This window comes from Macrobrachium nipponense, chromosome 35, assembly GCF_015104395.2.
Source record: "Macrobrachium nipponense isolate FS-2020 chromosome 35, ASM1510439v2, whole genome shotgun sequence".
NCBI classification, from domain to species: Eukaryota; Metazoa; Arthropoda; class Malacostraca; order Decapoda; family Palaemonidae; genus Macrobrachium; species Macrobrachium nipponense.
In genome coordinates this window covers 62,385,980-62,406,052 of record NC_061096.1, presented here as the reverse complement: position 1 = coordinate 62,406,052, position 20,073 = coordinate 62,385,980, and the positions used below count along the sequence as shown (strand labels likewise).

The 20,073-nt window shown below is 42.4% G+C and overlaps 1 protein-coding gene across 1 annotated transcript in view; it reads left to right on the top strand.

Annotated features, from left to right (window-relative positions):
• The window catches only part of LOC135208862 (probable cytosolic iron-sulfur protein assembly protein CIAO1), a 47,914-nt gene extending 37,295 nt beyond the window's left edge, over positions 1-10,619 (top strand). Inside the window, exons 3-4 of the transcript XR_010313229.1 lie at positions 6,306-6,410; positions 10,474-10,619. The gene's annotated coding sequence lies outside the window, so the exon portion shown is untranslated. The remainder of the gene's footprint in view (positions 1-6,305; positions 6,411-10,473) is intronic.
• The last annotated feature ends 9,454 nt before the right edge of the window (positions 10,620-20,073 follow it).

The window sequence follows — 20,073 nt, the reverse complement described above, 5'->3', positions numbered from 1 at the left end:
CCATTCAAGAACAGACCTCCATTTGACGACGACTCCGAGGGAGCTGTCAGCGCAGGATACAAAGACCCTGTAAAGAGAGAGAATTACCTTCTTGGGTTGGTGCAGCAAATGTTGGAGAAGGAGGCCATCGAAGGTAGTTACAGGATCCGCACTCCCGAGGTTTTTACAATCGCCTATTTTTGTGCCGAAAGCCTCGGGGGGGGTGGAGGCCGGTCCTTGGACGTGAGTGCATTGAATCGCTTCGTGGAGAAGACAAAGTTCTCCATGGAGACATCCAACTCGGTTCTCTCTGCTCTCCGTCCAGGAGATTGGATAGTCTCCCTCGACCTGCAAGATGCATACTTTCACGTCCCCCTGCATCATTCGTCGAAGAAATATCTTCGATTCATGGTGCAGGGAAGGATGTATCAGTTCAGGGCTTTGTGTTTCGGCCTCTCGACGGATCCTCATGGTGTTTACAGCGTTGATGAGAAACGTAGCAAGATGGCTACATCTGAAGGGGGTGAGGATATCTCTTTACCTAGACGATTGGCTTATAAGAGCGCAGACAAGACAAAAGTGCTTGGAGGACTTGGAGATAGCTCTTCAATTGACCAGATCTCTCGATTGCTCGTAAACCTCGAGAAGTCTCACACAACTCCCAGTCAGACTATCGTCTATCTGTGGGGGATTCGGATGGATTCTCGGGGTTTTTCGAGCGTATCCATCCCAGGAAAGAAATCTCGAAAGGGTTGGAAAAAATCTCGGTCTTCCTAGAGAAAGAACGAAGCTCAGCGAGGGAATGGCTCAGTCCTTCTGGGCACTCTTTCCTCGCTGGAGCAGTTCATCTCTCTAGGGAGACTGAATCTGAGACCCTTGCAGTTCCATCTCAGAAGGAGTTGGAACAGAAGAAAAGGAGATCTTTTGGATACCTTCCTATAGGAGAGGTATCAAAAACCACTTACGATGGTGGTTGTTAGAACCACTGAGAAGAAACGAAGGAGTGTCCTTGGCCCTTCAGAACCCTCACCTACTGTTATTCTCAGACGCTTCGGACACGGGGTGGGGAGCAACACTAGGGACGAAGGAAGTGTCAGGCAGTTGGACAGAAGAACAGAAGGCCTGGCACATAAAGCAAAGGAACTCTTAGCAGTGCACTTAGCACTGCAGTTTTTCGAGAACGAAGTCAGAGCGTGGTGGTCCAAGTCAACTCGGACAACACCACGGCTCTGGCTTATATAAGAAAACAAGGGGGGACACACTCTTTCTCCCTTTACCAACTAGCAAGGGATCTGTTGATATGGGCAGAAGAAAGAGGGATTCGACTCCTGACGAGGGTTTGTTCAAGGAGGGAAAAGAATATAAGAGCAGACAGATTGAGCAGGAAAAACCTAGGTCCTTCCAACAGAGTGGACCCTTCATTCACAAGTCTGCCAGCAACTATGGTCTCATTTGGGGGAAGCCTCAAGTGGACCTGTTTGGCAACATCCTATCCAGGAGGATGGAGAACTTTGCTCCGTTGGGGGACGATCCCAGAAGCCCTATCCATAGATGCCATGCTCATGGATTGGAAGGGCATAGACGCTTATGTGTTTCCCCCATTCAAGATGCTGGGGGAAGTAATGAGAAAGTTTGTGTCCTCGGAGGGAATGAGGATGACATTGATCGCTCCTTATTGGCCTGCAAGAGAATGGTTCACTAAGGTACAGGAATGGATAGTGGACTTCCCCAGATCTCTTCCCGAAAGGGACAGGATCTGCTCAAAAACGAACCCCACTTCGGGAGGTATTCACAAAAATATCCACGCGCTTCATCCGCTCTGACTGCCTTTCGACTATCGAAAGACTGGTCAGAGCGAGAGGCTTTTCTCGCAAAGCGGCAAAAGCAATTGCTGGAGCAAGAAGGTCCTCAACCATGCGGATATAACCAATCGAAGTGGGAGTTTTTTTTTTTCCCCCGTAGATGGTGTAAGGCGAAGAACTTTTGGTCCCCCTCTCCGATACTCTGTGACCGAAATTGCTGATTTTCTTTTGTTTTTACGAGAAGAATCTCATCTGGCAGTGTCAACCATTAAAGTTTATAAGAGCATGTTATCAGCTGTGTTCAGGAATAGGGACCTGAACATAGAGAATAACAAAGATCTGCATGATTTAATTAGATCATTTGAAACTACAAAATTAAGAACTTCTCTCACCCCTAGTTGGAATCTGGATGTGGTTCTCAAATATCTTATGTCGGAGAGATTTGAACCTCCCGATAAAGCTACTTTTCCGGGACTTGACTAGAAAATGCATTTTCTTAATAGCTCTCGCCACTGCGAAAAGAGTGTGAGTGAGCTGCAAGCGCTTGACTCTAGAGTGGGTTTTAAGAAGGATTCAGCTGTATTGTCCTTTAAACCTTTATTTTCTAAGCTAAAAATGAAAACCCCTCGAGACCTTGGCCTAGGTACTTTTGAAGTAAAAGGCCTTTCTCAATTAGTTGGGAATGAAAGGGAAAGAACTTTATGTCCTGTGAGAACTTTGAAGTTTTACCTGCAGAAGAAGAAGCAGTTGCAGGGTTGCAATCAAAGTTTATGGTGTGCAGTTAAAGACCCTAGAAGAGCTATGTCAAAGAATGCCTTAGCATTTTTGTTAGGAACATCATAACTGAAGCCCACATGAGCTGTGATAGTGAGGCATATAAGACCTTAAGGGTAAAAGCACACGAAGTACGTGCAGTCGCTACATCATTGTCGTTCAACAAGAACATGTCAATGAAGAACATCTTAGCGGCCACGTATTGGAGATGTAACTCAGTGTTTCGCCTCACATTACTTGAAAGATGTGAGAGTGACATATGAGAATGCTTCTCTAGGCCCTATGTATCAGCGGATACAGTGCTGGGGAAAGGAGAGGAAGACTGATCCTTAATATTAATTTTTGTCCTATTATTTTATATTGTGGTTTTAAAAAATTATTGGAGTTGAGTTTTTTAGGTTGTTTGAAAGGTGTTTGGGGATAATGCCTTTCAATCATATTTACTAATCCACGGTTAGGATCGGGTGATCGGGATCAAGTATTTTACTCCTTTATATGCCAAGAGGCATAGGTATATTGTCATGTAAGTGAATAAGACTCCAGTTGACAATTGCCATTAGGTTTCTGTTGAGTAAGTGGATAAGACCCCATTGACAGTCCTTTTCAAGAGTTCTCAGCCATAGGGCACACCCTCGCTGAAGCTTTTGAGGCGAAGCAGACTTCTCAGCACAAGCTAAGAAATCTTCCGCCTAAACAGGTAGGAACTAGGGTATTATTAATTAACTTGTATTACCTACAACATATGTTGTTTACCTATTAGGTCAGTAATTAGCTGTCTCTTGCCCTCCGCCAAAGGTGCCAATCAGCTAAGTTATATATCTGACAGGGAAGTTGAATGTATTGAAAATGATATTGTTATTGTACAATAAAGTTTCATACAATACTTACCTGGCAGATATATACGATCGTTATGGCCCACCCAACCTCCCCCTCAGGAGACAGGTGGAAGAGAAAAATCTGGCTTAAAACGGTAATAGTTCCTATTCCATGCCACCCGCCCAGCGGCAGGCGGTCGGGATCACCTGACCTACCTGTAGTGTGTGCCGCGAAATTTGAATTTCTGTCGGGGACGACGGAGTCTATAGCTAAGTATATAATCTGCAAGGTAAGTATGTATGAACTTTATTGTACAATAACAATATCATATTTCAACTAGAGACCTTAGGTGGTTACAGTAGTCAGGTAAATACGAAAATTGAATGTAAAAAAAATCTAACTATAGTAATCACAGTGATAATGAAAAAGTAAAATATCAGCAATAATTATAATAATGACAAAATCTGCAGATGACATCTTGCACATACAGAGATTAAGTCCTTTAGGGGACAAAGGCCTCATTTTCCCATCTTTCCCACAATTTAGATCTTCTTGCTTCACTCCTTAGGATGCTTTGTATGAGCGAGTTGCTACTGTTTCTCACTCGGGTTACCAGACTGGACATTGTTTGCCTTACAATGATTTTTAAATTGTCCAGGTGGTTTTCTATGAACATCTGTGTGGGCGGAGTAGTAGCGGGGAGTGTTTGTGAAGGTGTTTTAGAATGTCATTGTGCACAACAGTGATAACGTCTCATGGGTCTCTCTTGTAGTAGGGCACCCATAGATACTGTAGCAGTACAAGCAGAAGAGCAGCAGTTTCACGTCTCGGTGACAGAAGGCAAACCTCCTTGCAATCATGTTGCCAGTTGCACATAGTTTACGACGCCTCTGTTTATTGTCTGCTGTATCTTTTAGGTCGTTGGTGATAATGTGACCCAAATACAGAAATTCGTGCACAAATTCCAGCCGGTGATTTCCGAGGAAAATTTGTGGTTCTGCAATATGCTTAAGCGATCTTGGGAGCAGCGACATGCACTGGGTCTTGGTTTCATTGTAGATTTATACAAATTCCTCTGCAATATTGGCGGCAAGTGTCGATGAGTCATTGGAGGCCTTGCATATTGTCGGCGTAACAGAGGTTGTTTATAGTTGTTTCATTGACAGTGCATCCGATTGGGAGTGAGTTCAGTTTGACATTCAAGGCACCTGTGTACGTATTATACAGGTATGGAGAGAGAATGCCCCCTTCCCGAAGCCCGTTTAGGGAGCCGAAGGTGTACAATAATACATTACCCCATTTGACACAGAAGTGCTGTGTGGAGAACCAGCAATGTAAAATGCCAATTAGATATAGGGGTGTGCCCCTTTTATGTAGCTTCAGGAAGAGCTTCAGGTAGTTTACTCTGTCAAATGCTTTTCTCACATCTACAAAACACTGGAAAACAGGAGAGGCTGATGATAGGTAGTAGTTCAGCAATTCTTTCAGTATTTAGATGCAGGTGTCGGTTGAGTGGTTTGCTTTAAACCCGAACTGGTTGTCAGTGGTGTGTAGAAAGGGGAGAAGTCTCACTAGAAGAACCGACTCAAGTATCTTTGATGCGATCGTTGTGATTGCAATCGGCCGGTAGTTGCCAGGGTCAGCTGCATCCTTTAGCTTGTTTTTGATTAATGGTATCAATGAACTAAGGGAGAGTAGGGAGTCTAAGAGAAACTGGGTGAATTATACATACAATGACTAGGCAGCTAGCAAATGGTCAAATTATCGTATGGCAGAATTTGAAAGCCACTGCGGGAAGACCATCACAGCTGGGTGATATATTTTTAGGTAGGCTGTTTATGGCATCGGTGATGTTACCTGGCGTAATACAGTCTGCAAAATGAAATTGAATGTTGTCAGTAAGGAGGTTATCTACATCCCTTCGGGAATCTTGATCATTTATGCAATTCAGGATATTGTTGAAGTGATCGCACCACATACTTGCGATAGCTTTGTCTTCGACTGCTTCCCCTACTCTCTGTGACAGCTTTTTAGTTTAGGGATTTAAAGACTGGATATCTTTTCAGAGATGAGGATAATAACCAGATTCTAAGTTTCTAGACATTGCATCGGCTCTTAGTTGTTTTTCATTTAACCTGCAGTGCTTAAGTGCTGAGACTTTGCCTTGCTAACCCTTCCCCAAGCTTGCCAAACCTTAATACTTCAGTTCTTGTAGCATTCCTAGAAGTGAGGTTGATGGAGGAGCTTCTCCACCTTAGAATTTTCTGAGATATCTACCAGCAAAAATAGAATGTTGTCAAATCATTCTAATGGGATGAAAGCTGTGCTTCCTGACAAACTAGTAGACCTTTCGAGGTCTGTACAGTACTTAGCCTAGTGACCAGACAAATTGATAGAACTTTGGAGGTCTGTATAGTATACAGTTTAGCATTGACCTATATTATTATATTATGCCAGAGATCTAGGCTATTCCAGTCTGATGGGTCAAAGAGATTGAACAATACGTCAGTATCATTTGGGGGAGACCATCCATTAATAGAGCCACCGAAGAGGTGCACCACAGCTTGCATTAAGCCTTGCATATTTATGAATATGCAACCATTCAGCAAGAGAATAAGGATTTCAGTGAGAAGTGAGCAGCAATTTAGAGTAACTTGCTGAGGACTCAGGACTCTATATGCCAGTGTGCAGAGTTACTCGTGGTTGCCCATATTCTTTTATCTGTGAAAGCAAATGAGTGAAGTGCCTGGGATTTTGGCAACCATGAGATTGGCTAATTATAAGTAATGTATTTTTGGCAGAACTAATGCTGATGAACTGGAACTGTTTATGTAATATTAGATTGCCTTATTGCCAAGTTCCCATTTCTGTCTTGCATCATTGGTATTTTTTTTTTTTTTACTATTCTACCATTGTACTTTTTTCTTTTTCTAGTATGGAACTCAAGGAAGTAGTAAAACGTTTGAATAATTATGCTCCAACTTCCCTGGCAGAATCTTGGGATAATGTTGGTCTTCTTGTTGAACCACATACTAAGAGGTATGTATACAAGTAGATACTATCAGCTGGTGACAGGAAAAACACAGACTTATTCTGTAACATTTTATGTCAGTCTAGTTTATTGGTTTCTGATTGTCTTATAGCATATTTTGTCTTGATGAACATTTTTGTTACATATAGTAAATGCACACTCAAGGACTGTTGTATATTCCATAAGTTTCATTGTGCTTTGAAATACATGAGTTGGTATTTACTGTAATCCCTTGATACTTGTAGAATTTTTCCTGTGTGAATTTTTTTTGCTATTACATAATTAAATTTATGGTTTCAAAGTGGAATCAGGAATTTAAGAGTCAGAAACCTGATTAGGATGGAATGCGTAGAGAGATGATTTTAGTTGCATTGAAATAACTCCTTGTATACTAACTAGACTGTTTTTTAATATAGATTGAGGAAACAAAGTCTAATGATATGGAAATGGAATTCATAGCATTGATACAAAAGAAAGATAATCTGACTGAATTTGATAACCACAGAGGAGTTGTACTTACATCATTTGTGATGAAAATACTGTACTGTATTTAGATGTTCATTCTTAATAGGCAGTAGAAAGATGTTGAATAAATGCTTAGTTGAACTAGTTGGTTTTAGAATTGGCAGGAACTGCACAAAACAAATATTTGTGTTTATATTTCTGTTTTGACATACATATTGTACTACAGCAGGACGAAACGTTTTGAAATCCCCTTTCTGATGGCTTTTATTTGATTACAAGAAGGCATTTGACAGCCTTCACATACCAAAATATAGTATTTTGGAAGTCTTGGGTCCTTTTGCCATTCAAACTAAATGGCAAATAACTATTTAAAATTATATCCATAAACAAAATAGGTACAAAGTTAATGATTTTGGAGTCATGTCAGTTGACTGCGATAAATAGTGGGATGCTTCGGGAGAATATTAAGGCACTGGCGTTGTTTGCCCTTGGATTTTTAATGAAAAAAGTAGTAGGAGATGGAAAGATGTATAGGTTCAGGTAGTCATTGAAAGTTGACCAACTAGGGTAAGCAGATTATGCTGATTTATGGGGAAAACACCAAAAGATATACAAAGCTTGATTAATAGAATGTGTCATACATCCAAAGAGATGAGATTTAAGTTATCTGTTTGGAAATAATGAGGGCAAACTACGCCAAAGTTTAAATGAGTAAGTTATAATGTACTGTTATTTAAATTATAATTCTCAAAACCGAATTATAATGCACTGTGTATGCCATATGAACAGGAATCATATCACTGCAGCTTCATCTAAAAGATTTTGTTGTTTTGAGAATGAGGCATTAAGAACAGAAATAGGATAGGAGGATAGATGCAAAATTATGCCATAAGAGAAATTACAGAAGTTTATATGTAGATGAGATGGTAAAGAGTATGTGGATGGTTTGGATATGTCCTTAACAGCACCCTGTGAAGAATAGTGTGTGATAGTCAACTAGGCTCCTTACAACACTGGGAGAGTTGGAAGATTCTTATACATTAACCCTCTTACTCCGATTGGACGTATTAAACGTCGAGTCAAAATGTCTCCCGTATTCCGATTGGACGTATCATACGTCGGCTCAAAAAAGTTTTTTTTTTTTTTTTTTTTTTTAAATTCGAGGAAAAAAATACTTATAGGCCTACCAGCCGAAAACTTTTGAAAATCAGCGCCTTGGGGGGATGCTGGGAGTTCACAGATCAAGGCGTTGTTTTTTTTTTTTTTTTTGTTTACAATCGCTACGCAGGCGGCGCAAGCACAATTTCTTTTTTCTTATCGCACTAAAAAGTATTCAGTGACACATCTCAAAAAAATATTTCGTCACTTTGACATAATTTTTGCACCATTTTAAATTATCCTTTACATGAAGTATTATATATAAAATGTGCGCAATTTCAGTGCAAAAATTAGCAACCTCGGTCAACTTTGACTCTACCGAAATGGTCGGGAAACGCAATTGTAAGCTAAAATTCTTATATTATAGTAATATTCAATCATTTGCCTTCATTTTGCAACAAATTGGACGTCTCTAGCACAATATTTCGATTTATGGTGAATTTATGAAAAAACTTTTTCCTTACGTTCGTGCGATAACTCTTCCGATAAATTTTTTCGTGCAATTGTCCTAATGTTTGCACCCTTTTAAATTTGCCGTTACATAAATTTTTATATATGGAAATGTGCGCAATTTCATGCACAATACAACAAAAACAACCCATGGTTGTAGCTTTTATCAGTTTCGAAATATTTTCATATAAATAACGTTAAGTGCAAAAATTTCAACTTTCGGTCAACTTTGGGGACTCCTACCGAAAATTGGGTCGAAAAAACCGCAATTGTAAGCTAAAACTCTTATATTCTAGTAATATTCAATCATTTACCTTCATTTTGCAAACGACTTGGAAGTCTCTAGCACAATATTTTCGATTTATGGTGAATTTATGAAAAAAAAAAAAAAAAATTTTCCTTACGTCCGCGCGGTAACTCTTCCGAAAAAATCAGAATTTTTTTTTGTGCGATTGTCGAAATGTTTGCACCATTTAAAATTAGCTGGCGTTACATAAAGTTTTATATAAGAAAATGTGCGCAATTTCATGCAGAATACAACTAAAAATGATTGAAGGTTGTAGCTTTTCTCTTTTCGAAATATTTGCATATAAATCACGATAAATAGAAAAAAATCACGTTTGGTCAAATTTGACTCTACCGAAATAGTTGAAAAACGCAATTGTAAGCTAAAACTCTTACAGCCTAGTAATATTCCGTCATTTTTCTTCATTTTGAAACGAATTTGAAGTCTCTAGAACAACATTGTGATTTATGGTGAATTTTTGAAAAATATATTTACCTTCACTCCGCGCGCCGATCGCGGCCGCAAGTCTCCGAAATACGTACATCGCATTCTCCTAATATTTGCTCCTTTTCATATTAGCCGTTTTATAGAGTTTCATATATCAAAATGTGCGCAAATTCATGAAAAATACAATAAAAAATATGTGAAGGTTGTAGCGTTTTCCATCTTCGAAATATGTGCATATAAAAAAATATATATATAAAAATTTTCGACATTCTGTAAAATTTAACTCGTCCGAAATGGTCGAAATCTGCAATTCTAATCTAAAACTCTTACAGTATCGTAATATTAAATCATTTGTCGTTAATTTTGAAACAAATTGGAAGTCTCTAACAATATTTAGAATTAACGGTGAATTTTTTGAATAAATTTTTTACATGCGACTTCCCCGCAGATATATCTTAGCTATAACTCCCTTCCATAGCTAATATTCTGCCAGGTGTATGTATAAAACTTTAATTGACTTAACAATAATCATTTTTTTACGTCTGCGCGTTACGCAATTCGTACATCATTTTTTTTTTTGTGATATTTTTCCGGTGTTTTTTGCTTTTATTGTTTACTATGTATTATATATCCAAAATGAATTGCAATTTAGTGTACAATACAACGGAAAAAAAAGGTAACTCGTTAGCTTTTTTTTTTTTGACCCGTTTTTTGCACAGCGTGATTTGAATACAATTATCTATGAATTTTTTTTTTTCGCTACCATATCTTGCATTATTTACATATGATAATGATATTATTTTTCATTTATGATGATTGCATACTAAACTTCAGGCAATGACAAAAAAAAATGAGCCAAAAATGAACTCTTAATCTTTAAAACTAAGCGCGCTGTGATTTTTTGAAAAAATTATTTTTTCTGCTTCCGCGCTCACTCCAAACCGGCGCCGGCATACAGGAGAGGTTTTGATTTTTAGGGCTTCGGCGTAAGAGGGTTAAAGAACTGGGGGTTTTTTTGGATCAAGGCAAAAAAAGCTTGAAAGCAAAGAGTGGGTTAAAATTCCATGAAGTGAAAAAACTTCAGATTGGCATGAGAGGGGAAATTTCAAAGAGGCCCTCAGTGTCCCACAGTTTTGTAGGTGATCATGATGGATTTTTGTGAAAATGGCAATCACTGTGTATGGGTTCATCATGTAGCATTTAAGTTTTACATAATATCCTGATTTATATTTATCTGTAACACCTTATAAATAATTTTATTCTAGGGCAGTTGGAGTTCTTATGTTAACAAATGACCTGACTGAGGAAGTAATGGACGAAGCAGAGCAACGCAATGTAAAATTGCATATTTGTCGTACCACCCCACCTGTTTTTAGGCCCTTGAAGAGAGTAACAAGCAAAAGCATGGAAAGTATGCTATTCATTTACATTCTGTTCACACAGTGAGGGACCCTGGAAAAAAAATTTTTTTTGTTGTTTATATCAAAAAAATCAAAAATATGTTTTTTCAAAATTACAAAAATTACAAACATATTAAACATAAATGGTCATACCCTCATGCCAGATTACTCTAGTTGCACCACCAGGCTTGTGTGATCAGGAAAGATGAGGACCCATTGCACAAGGCTATTGGTCTATTTCATACGACTTTAGTATGTTCATGCTTGTTCAAAGTTGTTAATATGATTATCACTTTTTTGTTGTCTTTTCCATATGTAAAATCTCTTGCGCACTGTATTTTAATAATTGCTCATATAGGTGTCCATGTGTCTGTCAATTAACCCTTAAACGCCAAGCGGCTATTTACCAAAGTGTCTCTCGTATGCCGGCGGCGTTCGGGAGTTAGCGCCGAAGCTGAAAAAAACGTTTTTTTCAAAAAATCACAGCACGCTTAGTTTTTAAGATTAAGAGTTCATTTTTGGCTCCTTTTTTTTTATCATTGCCTGAAGTTTAGTATGAAACCATCAGAAATGAAAAAAAATGTCATTATCATATAAATATCAGGCAGTCCCCGGGTTACGACGGGGGTTCCGTTCTTGAGACGCGTCGTAAGCCGAAAATCGTCGGTAAGCCGGAACGACGCTTGGAAATATGTCTTAAACTAATAAAAAGTTATAAAAACCGTTACTTGTAATCCTTTGGTTACATACACTAATTGTTTGCCTGTAGTTTTATGTACAACCTGGATTATTTTCATAAAAGAATGCTGGTTCTTGAAGTAAAAAACTATTGTAATCCTCTGGTGACACTACATTCTTGAAGTTTTATGTACAACCTGGAGTGATTTTGCAAAATATTGAGGGCTACAAGAACAGCTGATTACTATTTACGTATCATATAGACTAATTAAAGTAAATGTATCTTAAATAGCCTTATATATTAGTTATCAACAAAACATTTCCTGCCATGAGTCAGAGGCCGTTTAATGAAACGAACACTTCTCTGTCCTATCTGTTTCAGAAAAATAAACGGTTTACGTCAATCCCGAGACCAATTGTTGCCAAAGCGTATCTCTCCCTCTCTCTCTCTCGCCCCTCCTCTACTCTCTCTCTCCTCTCTCTCTCTCTCTCTCTCTCTCTGATCAAATTACAATGGAAACTTGACATACGATTGCCCTAATATACGAATGTTTTGAGATATAACAGAAAATTTGCGAAAATACAAGCTTTGATATACAACGAAATATTTGAGATACGATTTTGCGATGAGTGTTAGTTGTATAGGCGACCGATAAATGGCGTTCAGTCTGTTTGTTTGTTGGTGCTGCATGTTAACACGTCGTTGTTTAGTTCTTGTATTTGCGCCTATTTTTCGTGTTATTTGTCTATTTTTTTATTATTAACCATGGGTCTCAAAGCTAAGACAAAGCAGGTGATAAGAAAAAACCCAAGAAAATTATTTCGATGGAAGCAAAACATGAAATTATAGCAAAGCATGAACGTGGCGTTCGTATCGTCGATTTGGTAAACGAGTATGGTCGAAATCCTTCTACAATATCCACGATCATCAAGCAGAAGGAAGCTATAAAAACCCCGAGACATTGTTGCCAAAGCAAGTCTCTCTCTCTCTCTCTCTCCTCTCTCTACTCTCTCTCCTCTCTCTCTCTCTCTGCTCTCTCTCTCTCTCTCTGATCAAATTACGTACTGGATAATGTCTCTTTGGATACTTCGATTTTGCCAAATATTGAGGGCTACAAGAACAGTTGATTACTATTTACGTATCATATAGACTAATTAAAGTAACGTATCTTTAAATAGGCTTATATTATTAGTATCAACAAAACATTTACTGGCATGAGTCAGAGGCCGTTTAACGAAACGAACACTTCTCTGTCCTTAACTCGGAGCGTCGGAAGACGCCTCTCTCTCTCTCTCTCTCTCTCTCTCTCTCCTCTCTCTCTCTCTCTCTCTCTCCTCTCTCTCTCTCTCTGATCAAATTACTGGATAATGTTGTCTCTCTTTGGATACTTGGAATTTGCGTTGTAATCTAACCAGAAACTTCGTTTTGTTATTATTTTACTGGAAACAAGCAATGATTTTTTCATTATTTGCGCTTTTTGGGACTGTTATATGTAAACTAGATGTATTCATTATTTCGCTCTGGAACTAGTTCCGCATATGAGGCGTCACTAAAAAACATAGAAAAAATACAACATAAAAAAGTGTCGAAAATCATCATAATCTCAAATTTTTGTTGTAATCTAACCAGAAACTTATTTTTTATTAATATACTGTGCTAAACTATAAAGGACTTTTTGATCATAGTATGCGTTTTTTAAAAGCGTCGTTTAACTCGGAGCGTCGGAAGACGCCTCTCTCTCTCTCTCTCTCTCTCTCTCTCTCCTCTCTCTCTCTCATCTCTCCTCCTCTCTCTCCTGAATACTCTGCGAGTATTTCAGACCATAATGTCATAGAATTAACAGTTCATCCAAAGCAAGTGAAAATAGAGATAAGCAAGAAATGAAAAAGTGGGAAGGATATGGAAAATACAACTTCTAGTAAAAATATAAAATGGTCAGAAATTAATGAAGAATTAAACAAAGATTGGGATAACATTTTCGTAAGTGATGACATAAGGGTAAATACGGAGATATTATATAAAATATTGGAGATAATAGTGGAAAAATATATACCGAAGAGAAAAGTAAACATCATTCATGCATACCAAGAGACAGAAGAATCTTGTTCCAGAAAATCAGAAAGTGGAAAAAGGTCTTGCAAAAGAAAAAAATGCATGGAAGTTTATAGAACTAAAAAAGTAAGATAGAAAATGCAGAAAAAAAAGATTTATACAATCAAAAGAAAATGAAAAACGGGACTTGGAAGAAAAAACCCTATTTAAATATCAAGCAAAACCCCAAACTATTATACTCATATGCGAAGAAGATGAATAAAAGAAGAATAGAAAATAGGCCCTCTGAGAATTGAAGGGAGATTAACGAATGAAAAAAAAGGGAATTTGCAACATACTGGCAGAACGATATAAGAGAGAATTCACCCCTAGAAATAGATAATGAAGATAATGATATAAGAAGTAAGGGATGAAAATAGTGAATATTTAGCTGACATAGATATTAATGAAGCTGATATTGTGCAGGCTATTAATGAAATTAAAAATGGAGCTGCTGCAGGGCCTGATGGAATTCCTGCTATTTGTTAAAGAAGTAGTTCATTCTATCGCAAAGCCACTTGCAATATTATTAAGACAAGTGTAGATACAGGCAAGATATATGATGAGCACAAATTAGAGTATATTACCCTACTTTCAAAAGTGGATCAAGACTAGAGGCAAGTAATTATAGGCCTGTGAGTCTAAACATCACATATAATGAAAGTGTATGAAAGGGTAATGAAGAAAAATATTATGAAACATTTAATAAAAAATAATTTGTAATAAAGGACAACATGGTTTCGTACCCGGAAAAAGTACACAAACCCAACTGTTAGTCCACCGTGAAAACATATTCAAAAATATGAAAAGCGGAAATGAAACAGATGTGGTTATTTAGACTTTGCAAAAGCTTTTGATAAAGTAGACCATAATATATTAGCGAAGAAAATTAGAAAACACAATATCGTGGATAAAGTAGGAAGATGGTTTAAAAGAATTTTTACACAACAGAAAACAGATAGTTATTGCAAACGACGGAGAAATCGGATGAAGCCAAGGTAATATCCGGTGTGCCGCAAGGTACGGTGTTAGCTGCAATACTGTTTGTTATTATGATTGAAGACATAGACAATAATGTTAAGGATTCGGTAGTGAGTAGTTTCGCAGATGACACAAGAATAAGTAGAGAAAATTACTTGTGATGAAGATAGGAAACGCTCTACAAAGAGACCTTAACAAAGTATATGATGGGCAGAGGTAAATAGGATGGTATTTAACTCTGATAAATTTGAATCAATAAATTATGGAGACAGAGAAAGAAAGCTATATGCATATAAGGGACCTAATAATGAGACCATCACAAATAAGGAAGCAGTTAAAGACCTTGGTGTGATGATGAATAGGAACCATGTTATGCAATGATCAAATAGCAACTCTGTTGGCAAAATGTAAAGCAAAAATGGGAATGTTGTTTACGGCACTTCAAAACAAGAAAAGCTGAAACACATGATTATGCTTTATAAAACATATGTTCGTAGTCCACTTGAATATTGCAATATGATATGGTACCCACACTATCAAAAGGATATTGCACAAATAGAGAGTGTACAAAGGTCCTTTACAGCTAGAATAGAAGAAGTTAGGACCTAGACTACTGGGAAAGACTACAATTCTTAAATTGTTCCGACACGGCATACAACCTTCTCGGTCCTTTTACAATAGAAGGTACTAGCGGCAGCTGGATAGGTCGTAAGCTTTCGAACAAGGGGTTCGGTAGTTAACTGCTTGTCCGACAGGCGCGCGCGCGACGCGACTGGGAGGTAAACAAATCTTTTTTTGCTTTCGGCCTGCTGGCTGTGGACGTGTATCATCGCTCTCTGCCCGCTTCATCGTCGTTTGCTTTCGCATGATTATGTTTTTCTTTTTTCTATGTATCTAGTGAAACTGAATTGTAAGTACAATCATTTCATTGAATTCAATTGTGAATTAAAGGATCTTGGTTCACAACGCCCTCCGATTACCCGAGTGCCGGGGACTGAAGGGCGTAATTGCGGGAATTCATTTTCCCAGCCGAATGATCCTCGGATTGGGTATGCTCGGTGCCGAGGGCAGGGGGGATGGCGCTCGCTCCGAGCGTATATTATTGGGTTGGAAATGTGTAGAGAAAATCGTAAGTAAGTGCTCTTTTCATTTATATTTTTTGACCTGTATTGCCGTTGCCGAACGAACTGCGCTCGACACGGGGAAACTTATTCAGTATGAAAGTGGAATCGCAAGTACAGTATTCTTTTCATTTTTACATAATTATTTTTTATTGTAGCAATACTCATTTTGGATCAGTTTCCGAGCTTACCCGGAGATTGATCCTTCCCCCCTTTTATTTTTTGAATGAAGTGAAATCGCAAGTGCAGTTCTTTTTCATTTCATTTTTTTATTGAGATTGCATTGTTGACTGGGATCAATGTTCCGCTATTCACGGGAATTGATCCTTCCCCTTTTTTTTTTTTGTATGAAGTGAAATCGCAAGCGCAGTAGTCTTTTCATTTTCATATTTCTTGATTGCATCAATTCATTATGGATCAAGGTTTCCAGAAACCTTGATCCATAAAGGTAAGGAATGAAACCTTTCACCCTTGCGCTCGGTGCCGAGGGCGCGAATGCGCTCGATCCGAGCCCTTATTCTTTGTGAAGTGAATCGTTTGCAAGATGCATTTTCAATTTTGTTCCTTATTATTGATTGCATCAATATTATTTGGTTCAAGTTCCGCTCAGTCAGGGAATTGATCCTTATGCCTTGTATTCGTGCCGATGGCACGATTGCTCTAGGGCTCTTATTTTGTTGTTGGGTACATGGGTACTGTGCTGGGGGTGGGAAGGGAACGAGACCCCCCCCGCTCAGTTCCCACAGATGGCTCTTCCCCTTAGGGGGGGGGGGAGGTTATCGGCGTTCTTCTCCTCGCCCGATCCGTCGAGCGCGGGGGCGGGAGGGCGCTCGGTGCCCGATGTACAATTGTATTAGGGTCTTCCACTCGTTGGAGGGATCAAACCCCGCACGAGGGGATTTCCCCCCCATTAATCGCTACTACTATTATTTCCGCAGGTGCTACTGCCACGAGAGTGGACCTTGGTGAGGTATGGGCGTCCTTCCAATTGCAGAGCGTGCTGGTGTCCAGGGCTGCGGTTCTATGTCTGGGCCTACTGCGGTCACCCATGGAGTGGTGACCACGCAACCAGGTGACGACGTCCCTCCTCACTGGTGTACTCGCCTCACGTGGTAACAGTCTTGCCTACAGCCGCTGTGAAGTGCCGTTCGCCGTACTGAGAGGGGGCGTGCCGCCGCCGCTCGTGGTTGCCGCGCTGCAGCGACCACACTTCCGCTGCCCTAGAACTCGCCCCTGGACCTGCCGCCGGTACCAGGATGTTGCTGGCTGCTGCTCCACTTCCTGTGTTTCCGGTGCTGCCTGCCGTACCTGCCGATTCTGGGCTGACTGTCCATGCAGTTACTGCGCTGGCTGTCCCTGCCGTTGCTGCGCTGGCTGTTCCTGCCGTTGCTGCGCTGGCTGTCCCTACCGATCATGTGCTGGCCGTGCCTGCTGTTCCTGAGATGCCCATACCTGCTGATGTCGTCCCTGTTCGTGGTGGTACTACCCCAGACTTTGGTCCTGTCTGTACAGGTGCGTCCGGCCCTGTGGCTTCGGCTACAGCAGCCCCGGCTCCGCCCTGGATAGCAGATCTTACGTCTGTCTGAGGAAGCTGACGAAGAAGAGGAGGAAGGTGTCGTGGTCGTCGTCTTCATCTTCTTCATCGTCGTCGGCCGCCGCCTCTTCCCCTTCGACTTCTAAGGCTTTACAGCCGAGGAAGAAGAAGGTCGCCTCCTCCCTCCTAAGAAGCTTCCTCGGGAGCTTCTCGGGACCCGTCTCACCTCGGTGGGACGGGAGGGTTCCTTCCGCTGGTCCTCCTGCTCCTTCGGGAGCGGGGCCCGTCTCTTCTTCCGCAAGGAGGAAGACTACGGGGACCAGAGGGGTACCGGCTAACACCGTACTTCCTCGCCTGGTGTCAGTGGTTCTGCCACTGCATCAGGGTCCGTCTCTGGCCTCCCGTCGCGGGAGGTACTGAGGTGTACGGTCGCCTACCAGCGACCGTGCAGCCAGGAACCAGACCTCTGAGTCCGCTCAGCGTCAGGTTCACGGCACGGGGCGGAAGACTGGTGACAGCCGCTCATGCGACTCTCACCAGACCAGCTCTCACTTTCGCGGTGAACAGCTGGCTACCCTGGGGACGTGACGGTCCACGACCGACACGGGCATGAGGCTGGGAAGAGGTCCTCCGTTCGCCGGTGCCAGCCACGGATGAACCAGCGACGTGACGTGCCGTGAGGACAAGCACCGGTTCTCACTGCGACAGTGGAGCCTGCAGGTCGCCTGACCGTCGCTCTCACAGAGAGCGATCGGGTACGGCAACCAGCACCAGCTCTTCTGACACTCGAGATCAGTGCCGCTGTGCTCAGTCCAGCCGTTCTCCACAGCGAGACGGTTCGACCAGGCCTGCAGCTCGATCGTCACCGCGGGTTGACGATCGCCTGCAGCCCTCCAAGCCTGCTGGTCCTGCCAGCGAGCGACGAGGGGAGCGTCAGGTCTGCCTCTCCCGTACCTCTTAACCTCCTCGGGTTACACCGGGAGGAGCGAGGTATTGAGGAGTGATCGTAGAGTGCGCCCCTCATGATCCCACCACGACGCCCTAACGTGCCAGGCACGGTTTCTGGACCGGCCAGGACGTATGCGCAAGTGATGGGGAAGACGAGAGGGCTGTCGCTGTTCCCCTTCTTCAGGAGGAAGGTTCTCGGAATATGCTCTTGTTCGAAGAGGGCTTAACGGTCCCACTCTGCAAGATGCTGTGACTTCCGAGATCCAGAGGAACTTTGCCGAGGTTACGGCGCTGATTCGTCAGCACAATGACCTCGGGGAAGGATCGCCGCTCCCACCAGCAGAGCCACGTCTCGGCTCGAGTCGTTTTGGGGCCCGAGAGGGAATCCAAATCGACGGTGGGTCTGCCGCGATCGGAGCTTGCCGACTGGGTTGAGCCAGGTAGTCTCTCGTCTCCGGACAAGGAGGCTCTCTCGGTTCTGGACGGTCGAACAAGTCCTTCACCTCCTCTTACTGCGGACAGAGGCGTTTCTACGTGTCTTCGGATCGTATATATATATCCCTTCGTCCTCTGAGGTTTCGACCTCGACGAGGACTGGAATGAGTCGGAGCGGTATCGGCTCTCCTCCTGTCAGGTCTCGATCAGCCCCAACCACGACGACGTTCACAATGGAAGGACGGCATTCCCCCTCACCTACTGCCGGAAGTGGGGGAGTGCCTGGCCAGCCATTGGGACCCGGTCCAACAGCAGGCGTACGTTCCAGGGGCATCGAAGGACGTAGCATTGAGACAGGAGATCAAGACCATGCTGAGCAAGAGAACTGTAGAAATCGGTACGGATCAGTCACCGGGCTTTACAGCCGACTCTTCCTGGTGGAAAAGTCTACAACAGGCTGGCGCCCAGTGATAGATCTCTCTTCCCGAACCGGTTGGTTCGCCAGACCCGGTTCACGATGGAGACGGCACTCAGTGCTCGACTCTATCAGGGAGAACGATTTCATGCTTCAGTGGACTTGAAGGATGCGGATCTACAAATACCCATTCATCAGTCCTCCAGAAAGTACCTCCGCTTCATCCTCGACGGGGACGGTGTACCAGTTCAGGCCACGTCGCTTCGGTCTCTCAACCGCCCCACAGGTGTTCACGCGAGTGTTCACTCTGGTGTCTGCTTGGGCCCATTCGCACGGGATACGTCTGATGAGGTATCTCGACGATTGGTTAGTCCTGGACGAGCTCCCCCGCTCGCAGTTGCTACAGGACAGGGATCGACTGCTCGAGTTCTGTCGCGATCTGGGGATCGTTCTGAACTTCGAAAAGTCCGATCTCGAGCACAAGCAGAGGATGAAGTACTGGGTATGCTGATCGACAACGGTAGCAGATTCAGGGAGGGCAGCCAACCAGTTCCTGTCTCGGCAGGAACAGGTAGCTCAGCAATGGCAAGTCGTGATCGGACACCTGTCGTCACTCGGGAAGCCATAGTCCCTAACGGGCGTCTTCACACTGCGGTCTCTTCAGGGAGACCAAAGGAGAGTTGGTCACAGGCGACGGATCCCCCAAGCCTTCCATGGTCACTGACACAGGAGGTGAGGCAGGACCTAGCCAGGTGACTGGACGACAGGAACCCCTTAAGAGGAGTGCCTCCGGGCACTCTCCCCCCGGACATGCAGCTGCTCAGACGCATCGACCGAGGGATGGGGTGCACACCTGGAAGAGTTGCGACTTCAGGAGGGTTGTGGTACGAGAACGACAAGCACCTTCACATCAATGTACTGGAACTAAAGGCAGCGTTCCTTGCTCTCCAAGAGTTCCAGGACCGCTTGATGGGACACTCAGTGGTGTTGATGTACGACAACACCACGGTGGTGGCTTACGTCAACAAACAGGGGGGGCCTAGTGTCTCTCCGTTGTATCAGTTGACTCGGCAGGTGCACGAGTGGGCCGAGGCACACTCAATAGAGCTGTCGGCACGCTACATTCCAGGAAGGAATGTAGTAGCAGACACGCTCAGCCGTCGGGATCAGGTGATAAGGACCGAATGGTCTCTACACCAGGACGTGGCGGAAAGCTCTTCGACCTGTGGGGGCGACCAGTCGAGGATCTGTTCGCCATCCG